Source organism: Microtus oregoni, unplaced genomic scaffold, assembly GCF_018167655.1.
Source record: "Microtus oregoni isolate MIOR12 unplaced genomic scaffold, Mior012 000024F_ref0000369, whole genome shotgun sequence".
Lineage (NCBI taxonomy): Eukaryota > Metazoa > Chordata > Mammalia > Rodentia > Cricetidae > Microtus > Microtus oregoni.
Window position 1 is genome coordinate 33,026,369 of NW_024543083.1, and position 12,336 is coordinate 33,038,704.

Below are 12,336 nucleotides of genomic sequence, written 5' to 3' on the forward strand. Positions count from 1 at the left end.
CTCCGGAAGGGTATTACCGTGGAACTAAGTCATCGCTACAACCATGCTTGAAGATACAGAAGGTATTTTAGACCTCGGTAGCATGGGAAGGATGGATACTTAGGGATGGCCTAGAGTGCTGTGAGAGATTTACGTGTGACACTGGCGAGGTACAGCCGTGAGAAGCCACCCTTGTCACACTGCTTACCCTGCTGGAATGGAGTTGCCTGCAATGTGTTCACAACCTACAGCTTTAAGGCACAATCTAAGAGTGAAAGGTTACTTTGTTAGGAAAAAACCCCAAAGTATCAAAGCATTCAGAAAGGGTCTTTTGTGGGTTTTTTTTTTTTCTGGTTGTTTGAGACAGGGTTTCTCTGTTGTCCTGGAACTCATTTATAGGCCAGGCTGGCCTTGAACTCTCTGAGATCCACCTGCCCCTGTCTCTCAAGTGCTGGGATTAAAGGTGTGCACCACCACAGCCCGGCTCAGTAAGGGACTGGTGGCTGATTTTGGTCAGATTTACAGTAAGACTTGGGAGCAAAAGGAAACAGTAGCAAGGTTTTGACTATGTGCTTCCTGATACATTTTCCAGTGTGGCAAGGGAGGAAGAGACAAAATGTATCACAGGACAGCTGCGATGTTCCCTGCTGGCAATATTAGCAGGGATAAAGGAGAGCAGGAGCTGTGCACCAGCTCAGAGGGAAGGAGAGTAAGACCGAGCTGCAGGAAGCCATGAGACTGCCTCTCCCACCACAGCTAGCTCATAGGCTAGCTAGCTCATTGGGGCATTCTTCAGGAATGAGCATGAGGTCATCTTTCGTGTTCTCAGAGCCCAGGACCCACTTGGGATTCTGTGTATGCTGAAGTGCTCTGAAAGTCCTGCCACCATAGTGATGTCACCCTGGGCTGGAATTATGACATCATAGCAATTGGCAATGCAGAGGAGGTCCCATAAGACTGGATAGAAGTCTGCCATGGAATCAGAGCCCCTGAAGGAATTTGGCCACTAGGATATGTAGCAGAGCCTAGGAAAGTAGAGGACTCAGTGGTATTGCAGGACCGACTTCATTAAGCCTCAGACAATTGCCTACTACCTGAGAGAGAACCCATGCTTGGTTTATACAAAGGAGAATCTGGAAGGATTAAAGTGACACTGGCTGCATCTAATTTTTTTAAAAATGTTTTTCTGGTTTATTTAACTTTATTTTATGTGCATTGGTGTGAAGGTGTCAGACAGATCCCCTGCAACTGGATCTTCAGACAGTTGTGAGTTGTCATGTGGGTGCTGGGAATTGAACCCGGGTCCTCTGGAAGAGCAGTCAGTGTTCTTAACCACTGAGCCATCTCTCCAGCCCCTGCATCTAATTTCTTGTGAGTTAGTATCTTGAAATAATGTACTCCAGAAGGAAAATGACTTGTCTTGGGGTTGCTATGCTGGGCAAAAGAAAAAGAATAATGCTCTTTAGAAGGTTACAGATCAGGAGCTGGTGGGATGACTCCAAGGTTGGGAGCACTTGCTGTTCTTTCAGAGGATCTGAGTTGCATTCCCAACACTGCCAGGGTGGTTTCCAATAGTCTGGAACTTCAGTTCCAGGGATCTAATGCCCTCTTCTAGTCCCTGAGGGCACCAGACATGTATGCAGACAAAACATCCAACATGGAAATAAATAAATCTTTTAAAGAAATTATGAATCACTGGCTGCATCCAGCAACACTCGTCTAAAAGTACTATTACATTCCTTTTCTGACATAATAAGGCTAGAAGAAGGTACTCTCTCTCCCCTCCCCCACCCCCAGTTCTCCTGTTTGGACCCGGGGCACTGCTGATGCTAGGCAATCAGTCTGCCCCTGCCCCTGAGTTACATCCCTAACTCTGAGGAGCTATTCTTACTGGGTCCGTAAGTAGACAATGCTGCCAAGGTGAGACTGCTGATTTTCTTGCTTTTCTCCCATGACTCTGAAAGCACCATTCTCTTTCGTGCTGAATTCTCTACCAAAGGTTTTTAGAATTAAATACTTTTAAAAGTAGGCATGAAGGACAGCGTGGTTATTCAGTGGGTGATTAAGAGTGCTCTTGACCATGATCTAGATTTTTAAGAAGACTGGGAAAGGGATAGAACAAGATACTTTACATTTTTCTTTTTTTAATAATTTATTCTTATTTCTATGTGCATTGGTGTTTTGCCTGCAGGTATGATGGGCAAGGATATCAGATCTTGGAGTTAATGACAGTTATGCAAGAGCAGTCAGTGCTCTTAACCTCAGAGCTATCTCTCCAGCCCCTAGATTTTTCAAAGTGATGAAAATATTTCGTTTAGTAGAAATGATTTATTGTCCTTAGTTAGCTTTTAAAAGCAACCTGTTAACCTAGAAAATAATGTGTTCACTTTTTCAAATTGAAGATTTCACCCACTATTTTAGTCATTGACATTGGGGGGGGGGGGGTGCTGTCCTGAGAATTGCAGATATTCCCAGCCTTCAACAAACTTGGAAACAAGAAATCTTTCTACCACACACTCTCCTTCATAAAGCTTCTTGGGGTTTTAATTCTTTTCAAATTCATAAGCTTCTTTAGACAGAGGAACTTTTTATCTGCTAGAGAAAGAGAGATAGACATACTACTGCTCCTCAACCTTGCCTAGGTGCCTCTAACCTGTTCTACTTCGATGTTCCTTTCTGTCCCTGGAGTGGGGGACTGGGGGTAGTTCTTTTTCCTAAGTGGAAGAAGGCAGCTCCATGCGCCAGGTCAGGGCAATGTGGAAATGTCTAAGAATTAACTACCTCCCATGCTGGCAGCCTTCCTCCAGTAAAAGATTTTTTTTAATTAATTAATTTATTTATTAAAGATTTCTGCCTCCTCCCCGCCTCCCATTTCCCTCCCCTTCCCCCGATCAAGTCCCCCTCCCTCATCAGCTCTAAGAGCAATCAGGGTTCCCTGCCCTGTGGGAAGTCCAAGGACCACCCACCTCCATCCAGGTCTAGTAAGGTGAGCATCCAAACTGCCTAGACTCCCACAAAGCCAGTACGTGCAGTAGGATCAAAAACCCATTGCCATTGTTCTTGAGTTCTCAGTAGTCCTCATTGTCTGCTAAGTTCAGCGAGTCCGGTTTTATCCCATGCTTTTTCAGACCCAGGCTAGCTGGCCTTAGTGGGTTCCCGATAGAACAACCCCATTGTCTCAGTATGTGGGTGCACCCCTCTAGGTCCTGAGTTCCTTGCTCGTGCTCTCTCTCCTTCTGCTCCTGATTTGGACCTTGAGATTTCACAAACAGATAATCTTTCTCTTGGCTCTTGCAGGAGGGGGGGGGGGGGGGTGTAACTCTAAGGCTCCTCTTGGTTCCCAGTGCTCTCTCGTGAGACTATGTTCAGGTCGTTAGCAGTGGTAGGTAGCTTGATGGCACACCCTTTATTGACTGCCTTCCCCTCTTTGTCTTGCTTCCACACCTTCCACTGGTGTTTCCTGAATCCCGTAGATAAACTATTGCATTCAAATCCTTGTCTGGACTTTTAAAGGGCGTTTCCAATCCGTTCTTCCCCTAATACCTGCCCCTTAGCTAAAATACTTAGTTGAGTGTGTGGGCACGTGATTTAAGAAAAGCCGGCTGGAATCCTTCCCAGGGAATTTTGCCAATGTGGAAGAGGGAGCTTTCGGCTAGCTTTTCTGTTCTGTTTTCTGTAGGTAGGCACCATTCATTCTCCATCCAATGGACCACTGTCGGGCCCAAAGTAGAAACGTAACCGTCGTAGAATAGTTACTGAAATAAATTGTTGAAATGTCTTTGCTGCCAACCTGCGTAGGTTGTCAGCCGTAGACTTAAAGATCATACAACCCTGTTATTTCAGCACACCACAGAGGCATAGCCTGTGACCATAGTTAGAAGCAGAGACGCGGGGCCAGGTTCTTGGGCTTTATATTCTGCCACACGCCAGCTGTTTGTGCCGGCCATTGTTAATCGCTTCCATTCCAGTCTTGTAGGACTCCTGGTGTGCTCGAAAGCGGTTCCCAGACTCACTTAACTTAAAGTTTTTCCTTCAGACTCCAGCAGTCTCGGGGAAGTTCTGGGCTCTTTCACCGTGGCCCCCTCCAGTGGCAGAAGCAGGGTGACGGCTTGCTGGCTTCCTGCAAAGCGGCTGCCAGAGGTGCTTTGAAGACACAATTATGTTCCGCTAACCTCAGGAACTCCAGATTTGTGGGTCTGGATCCCAGTGTTCCATTCGGCTTTTCCTAGTACTAGGAGAGTGGCTGTTGCCTATCAACACTAGCATCAAATGTGAGCATCGTAATTAAAAGTTGCCTCTGTGAGTAACAGTAGCTTCCTCTCCCTTTTCCTCGGGCTCTTTCGGTTCTTTTGTTCTGATTCCACCAATAATCAGGGTCATTAGACTTTAATTTTTGTAGGTGAAGCCAGACTAATGCTGTGGTCTTGAGAGAGCGCTTGCTCTTTGCCTCAACTGACTCCTAGAAAACAAAGGCAGTGGCAGCCCCCTTACCTATGAGGGTTGAGTGAGCAAATGCTTCCGGTGCTTAAAACAGTGCAAAGTAAACACGGTCCTTAGCTAAATAATTGATACTGTGTGTCATTCCATTACTAAATGTGTGGGTGTAGTGTTGGCTGGATTATACAATCTAAAGCGTGCCTTCATGCATGGTCAACTCTGTGCCATTTGCCCTCGACCTCCATCACTGCCTTTATTGCCATCGCTTCTGTGTGCTCCTGGGCCCCAGCCTTTCACGCTGCTCGCTCTTCTTTTCTAAGTCAGCCTGTATAGTGACCAATGTCCTCTCACATGGTTTAGCCATATGATGGGTACTTTGGAGGCCTGTGGGCCCAAGTGTTCCATGACATTCGGTGTGTGGGGATGCTGTAGCGGTGGTGACGTAACACAGGAAGCAGCTCTGGTAGCAAAAGATAATTAGCTTTTTATTCTTCTATTCAAAGTACATTGTTTTTTTCCTCCTCTCTCATATAATATATCCTGAATATAGTTTCCCCACCGTCTAGTCCTCCCGGGTCCTCCTCACTTCCCCTTCCATCTGGGTCCACTCTGTTTCTGTCTCTCATTAGAAGACAAATAGTCTTCTAAGGGGGAATAATAAAATTTTAAAAATTAAAAAAAATCAACACTGACACATTGGAATTGGACAGAACAAGCAGAAGGAAAAGAGCATGAGAGAAGGCACAAGAGTCAGAGATTCACTTGGTCGCACACACAGGAATCCCATAAAAGAAACTAACTGGAAGCCATGCTGTGCAAGCTGAGGACCTAGCGCAGACTCATTCAGGCCCCATGCATGCTGCTTCAGTCTCTGTGAGTTCGTATGAGCTCTGGCCATATAGATTGAGATGACCTGGATTTCTTACATTCTCTCTTCCTCCTTTCCTTCAGGGAGGGCTTTGATGGGGACATCCCACTTAGGGCTGAGTAGTCCAGAGTCTCTCACTCTCTGCATAATGTCTGCATGTGGGTTTCTGTATGTGTTCCCATCTGCTGTGGAGGGAACTTCTCTGATGACAGCAGAGCAAGGCACTGATCTATGAGTAGAGCAGATTGTCATGAGGAGTCGTTTTATCTTATTGCTACATTTTTTTAAGAGTAGAAGTATTTGGTTTCCCCATAGGTCCCAGGGCTATCTAGTCTCAGACTGTTGATCACCAAGCAGTGGACGTTATGGGTTTCATCTCGTGGGATAGGCCTTAAGTCAAATCAGATATCAGTTGGATGCTCCCACAAGCTTTGTGCCTTCATTGCAGACAGGGCACCACTGTAGAGTTCCTACATTTTTTCATTTCCAGATTTCCCCCAGTTTGGGCTTTCTTTTCTTTTCTTTTTTGTTTTGTTTTGTTTTGTTTTTTTCGAGACAGGGTTTCTCTGTGGTTTTGGAGCCTGTCCTGGAACTAGCTCTTGTAGATCAGGCTGGCCTCGAACTCCCAGAGATCCGCCTGCCTCTGCCTCCCAAGTGCTGGGGTTAAAGGCGTGCGCCACCATCGCCCGGCTGGGTTTTCTTTATTCTATTCCCACTTTCAGGTCTTGAACTTTTATTTCCTTCCACTGTTGGTGTTTTCATAGATTTCTTTAAGGGATTTATTAATATTTCCCCTTTAAGGACCACTATCATATTTATAAAAGCCATTTTAAGGTTTCAGCTATCTAGCAATACTCAGGGCCTGCTGCGATAGGTTTCCTGGGTTCTAATAGAGACATATGGTCTTATTATTCCTTGTATTTTTCTACTGGCATCTAGTCATCTGGGATTGGGAAGATTGTAATTCTAGGTGCTGATATCTGGTCTTGTCTTTGCTGGGTGGGTGTTTTGTTTCTTGATTTCTGTTGCCCTCTCTGGTCCTGAGGAGAATGTGGTGGCTGTGTGTAGCCTGGTAGGAAATCCTTGGATCCTGATAGTTGTGGCCACTGGGGGTTCCAGGTAAAATGTGTTTCTATATAGTGGTGGTTGACACTTAGGAATGAGGGTGGCCTAGGTGGGTTGGAAGACTGAGGGGGTCCACAGGAGGGAGGAAATCAGGGTGGTTCCACCAGGACTGGCTTAATCCCCTGGGAATGAGGACAGAGCGTGAGGGAGAGGTCACAGCAAAAGGTCCGCTCCGGAGCGAGGGATGAGACTTGGGAATTGAACTGGGAAGACTGGGAGAAGAGGGGAAGACCTGTTTGTCTATGTGCTTTTCTGGCTGCAGTGGTCTGGCAGCTCCCAGGGCATGCCTGCAGAAATCAGGGGCTGGGATAAAACCGTGAGTCAAGGGAGGGAAGTTAGGAGCTGAAGATCTGTGTCATTCACTGGAGATGAGGACCTCGGCGAAGGAAGGATGCAGCCTTTGGGCCATTGCAGAGTGGGGGTGGGGTGAGACGAGCAGATTGAATTTGGAGGAGCAGAAGGAGAGATTTACATCTTTAGCTAGCCTACCTGCTACCTTGGCTGGAATAACTTGTGGATTCCCATGCATGCCTGCTGGCGTTGGGGGCTTGGATAAAGCAATGAGTGGGGAAAAGAAGATCTATGTGATAATTAGGTTTTTTCATCAGAGCTTGATAAATACAGACCGTTAGTTAAATATTGTCCACAACATTTGAAATTCGAATGGAATTGTACTACTATCTTTTATTCTTGGATTTTGAGAATAGTTTGATTGACTTTTTGTTTGTTTGTCTTGTTTTTTGTTTGTTTTTAACTTGAATCTGGGGCCTCCTGCATACAAAGCAAGCACTGTACTACCGAGCGGAATCCCCAGCTCTAGACTTGTTTCTGAACATAGCCATCCATTTTTTAAAATTTATTTTATTTATTATGTATATAATATTCTGTCTGTGTGTATGCCTGCAGGTCAGAAGAGGTCACCAGACCTCATTACAGATGGTTATGAGCCATCATGCGGTTGCTGGGAATTGAACTCGGGACCTTTGGAAGAGCAGGCAATGCTCTTAACCGCTTAGCCATCTCTCCAGCCCAGTCATCCGGTTTTTTTACTCTAGGCTTAGTTGTTCTGTGTCCAAGATCTTCAATACCCAGACCTCCAGCAACAAACACATGTGGGAATGAGTGAGGATGAGAAGTTACTAGGCAGACAAAGTGCTTCTAGGATCCCCTAGAGTGACTTTTGATGCTTTCAGCAAAGGTCGCTTCTTTAATTTTTGCTTTCTGCAGGCAAATCCTACCAGACTCAGGATATTTTATCATTATCTTTATTATCATTATTATTATTAATTATTATTATTGAAACAGGGTCTGGTTATGCAAGCGATACAGGATGGCAGGCATAGACAGGCTATATTATTAAATAATGCATGTTGTCACTGTATTCTCTGTCCTACTAACTTCAGAAATGCTGGAATAGCATAGACTGGGATGACAAAATGCTTGCCACCATGCCCACCTTTTCTTTATTTAGTCCAGTCTTCTGATATGGGATTCCCCTCTTTATGCTGTGAATATGTTTTATTACCATTGGTTAATAAAGGAGCTGTTTCGGCCAATGAATTAGCAGAGTAAAGCCAAGCGGGAAATCTGAACAGAGGTAGAGAGAGTGAATGGGTGAATTCAGAGAGATGCCATGTACCTGCCAAAGGAGAAGGACATACTGGAACCTTAGAAACCTTACCAGTAGCCACAGCCTCGTGGTGATACACAGATTAATAGAAATGGGTTAATTTAAGATATAAGAGATAGTTAGGAATACACCTAAGCTATTGGCCAAACAGTAGTGTAACTAATATTGCTTTTGTGTGATTATTTGGGTCTGAGCAGCTGGGAAACAAAAGAGCAGTCTCTACCTACAATATATACATACAACTACTTCAACTACTCATACATGTGTATAGCATGAATAATAAAAATCTAGAGACAGATATTTTTGTTCAACTTGAAGATCAGAGAGGCAAAGCAGCCAACTACTAGAGAGACCTTTTACCTCTACCCAATCTTCAGACAGAAAAGCTGAGATCCTGTCTCCACGAATCCTCAGACTCCACACTCCACTGAGTTCCTGTCTCTTCCCCTTTATATTACTCTCTTCATCCAGCCTTATTGCTCCTATCTCTACCTCCTTGGTGCTGGAATCAAAAGTGTGTGACTCCCAAACACAGGGATTAAAGATGTGAGCAAACCTCCATCTGAATCTGTTTCAATCTTGTGAAGCCCAGGGTAGCCTTGAACTCACAGAGGTTCGTTTGCCTCTGTTTCCTGAGTCCTGGGATTAGAGATGTTTGCTACCATTCCCTGGTCTGTATGGCTGACTATAGTGTGGCTGCTTTGCCCTCTGATCTTCAGGCAATCTTTATTTATTAAAATATAAATAATATACCACTATATTTCCCCTGTTTTGTCTAAAATAAAGGCTATAACTAATATAAGAAAAATTATATACAATAACTATATACAATATTTACAAGCAATAAATACATCAACAATGTCTGATCTGTTTGCACTTGAAAAATTCAGAGAAAATACTCCATATCTAGCCTAGTATGATGAGTCCAAAAAGTTGTAATTCACTTTCTATTCTAAGTTGCAATATCAAGTTATCTTTTAATGTCTCTCAACCTTTTACACTTCTTTAGTGAATTTCTTTTCGGAGTCTGGTAAACAAAGAAAACTATAACTATCTAGTCTTCAACTCCCTCAGAGACCCAAGGAGGAAATATTATTAACAAGTAAGCAGGAAGTGCAAGCAAGCGACTTCCAAAGAATGTGAGAAATGACAGAAACAACTGGCTGCCTGGATAGTCACCCAAAGTTCCTCTGCAATGTTGGGGCATCATCTTCGGCCTACAGGCCTATAATATTCAAAAGACTTTTCTGTGAAGCAGGATATTCTGAAGGGCTCTACCTCCTTGTCCTGACAATGTTTGGCAGTCACTCTATTTTGTGTCCTGCTTGTCCAATTAGGACAGCATACTGTCAGCAGTCAAGGCAAGGGATTTTCTTGCTTAGTGGCTTACTTTTGCTACAAAGAAAGTAAACTCCATGCGGTGTTTCTTCAGTGCCCATTATCTTCTCTGAAGTAGATTGATGCTGCCAGGAGCAGACATGTCTCATTGTTATAAAAAAAAAAAAAACAAAAAAAACTTATGTTATTAAAACATCTTAAATGCCATATTCTATAGATCTCTGAAGTGTTTGGAGATGATCTGTCTATCCAAAATATATCTTTGTTTGACCTTGAAAACATACCTAATGAGATTACAAGTTTGATTATAATAGGTGACTAACTACTAACCTGCATTTCCTTATTATCCTAAACCATTGGTAATATTAATTTTCAAGGGCTAGAAATTCACGTTACATTGTTAAATGAGTTGTATAGGTACATTACTTTGGAGAAGAATAGAAATGTGTGTATTGTAAGTTCTAACAAAATAATTTCAAATTTGTATCAATATACAAAATTTGTATGAAATATACAAAAGTCCAATCCAATGTAAAACATTTAAAACTATTATTTGCTTTTTAAAAGTAAATTCAATAATCTACCTCTTTATCTTATCATATCTATACCCCTTTTTTCCTTTTCAAAACAAGAATCTTGAATCTAATTTACTTTGTTTAGTTTATTACCTGCTGTCTGGAAGTATGACATCTTTAGGGGATTCTGAAAAGAAAAATTAGGGTTAATTGTCAAGTCCTGGGAGAGGTAGCTGTATCATTTGTTGCTCAGTCTCTGCATAATGGGAAAGTGCAGGGCTTGTCTCAAGTCCTGGCTAGAGTAGTCTGTTAGACTGGATCATCTATTTGTTCTGATCAGTTTGTAGTACAAAGCTGATATTTAGGTGGTGCTCTTCAGTTTAGTGTTGTTATCATAGTCCTGGAGGAATCACTGTTATGGGCCCATCCTCCTTTTGGAGACTTCAAAGGTCGCTGTTAGGTATGTTCATGGTTCACTGCAGAAAACTGATAGAGACTCAAACCCAAAATCATGCACAGGAAAGTAGATGAAACTCTTTTCTAGAATTAACTAGTACTCTATATGATCATTAACATCACAAAAAAAGTTTAAAATATATATACATTAATCTTATAAATTTTATACCTTATCTTAGATTTAGAGGAGAGAGCCACACTACAGCTCCAAAGTCAGCTTTAATTTTTAATTAGACTGAAACTACAAGAAGACTATTTGCATTATATGTCAGTAGAGAACAACAGAAGCAAGTATTTGGGAAGATTTAAGAAATTTTATCCTGTTGGAAATGTGACATATCAATGGGCCAATGTACTCTTTTTCTTGAGATTTTTTTTTTTCTGGATGATTTGTCCTTTTTCTTTAGATGTCTTATTTGTCCAGTGGTCCCTAATTGAATTTGTCAGTTTCATAGGTTAGTTTAGATTAAATGCCTATGCTGTTTGATATCATCTCTTCTAATTAAGAGGTGTTTCTTGTTTAAACTGAATCTTTATCAATTTTGATGGTATCCATAGCTTTTCGTCTCCTGTGGAAACAAACACAAAATCCTTCCCCAATGTAGCACATGTCCTGATTTCTATTATGAGGTCAGTACATCTTTAAAGTATATCGACTGATTTAATTCTGTAGTTTTTCTATTATCTAATGTCTCTCGGCAGCTGTTGTTCTAAATGTCTTATTAACATTTAGAAAATTCAAAATTGATAAAGCATTATGCAATTTCTGGGGGTATTTATCACCCTTTTCTGTTTATTTAACATATCCTTTAGAGTTCAGGTTGGTCTTTCTATGACTGCCTGACCTATGGGATTGTGTGGTATACCTGTAATATGCTTTCTATTATAATAAGCAGAAAACTGTTTCATTTTCTTAGAGACATATGCTGGAGTAAGAAAAGTAATAAATGTTTCAATACTTATCCTATCCTAAGGAGTCTAAGTCTTGTATTATAAATAACTTGGCCAAGTCATCAGAGAAAAGTAACTACAACTATTTAGTCTTCAACCCCATCGAAGACCCAAGAAATAACATTACTTGAGTGAGCAGGAAGTGCAATCAAGCAATTTCCAAAATGTGCAACAAATAACAGAGACAACTGGCCACCTGGGCAGTCACCCAAAGTCTCATTTGCAACGATAAAACAACCAACTTTGGCTAAGGCCTAGAGTAACTGACAGACCAGTTTCAGAGGCAGAAAATTTTTCAAAACCATTTTACCCTGTCTTGGCAGGATTTGACAGTCCTTTTTTTTTTGTATCCTAGTTGTCCTGTCCGAATATCCTGCATTTTGTCAGTGATTGATGCATGGGCAGTTCCTTGCCCAAAGGCCAGTTTGCCAAGAAGAAAACAAGCTCCAAGTGGAGTGTCTTCGGTGCTCAACATTCTCTCAGGAATAGATTAGTACTGCCAGGAGCAATCATGTCTCATGTCAACAGAACCCTAAATCATTTAAATGACATATTCTACAACTTTTTGAAGTGGTTGAAGATTACCTCTCTATGCAGAATACAATCTCTGTGTATCTAAAGAACCTGATTAGTCTAACAATATGTATGACAAACATGGATGACTATTGACCTATAATTCTATTCCTGATTATATCTTGAACCTGTATGAATAATGAAGTCAATTCTGTATCATCTTGTATAAATTCAGTGGTTTCAAATATGCAAGACAACTCTTTCTGCATATTGTGAATCAGAACTATTTTAAGAGGTTCTTTAAAATCCCTTAACACCATGAGAATAGCATATAATTCCGCCTTTTGGACAGAATTATAGGGCTTTGTTCTACCTTACTTAAATCTTCTGATTTGTAACCTGCCTTCCCTGATATATTTGCATCAGTATAGAATGTATGGGCTCCAGTTATTGGTGTGTCCTGTACTATATGGGGAAGGATCCAAGTAGTATACTTTATAAGGTTAATTCTTTCACTTTTGGGA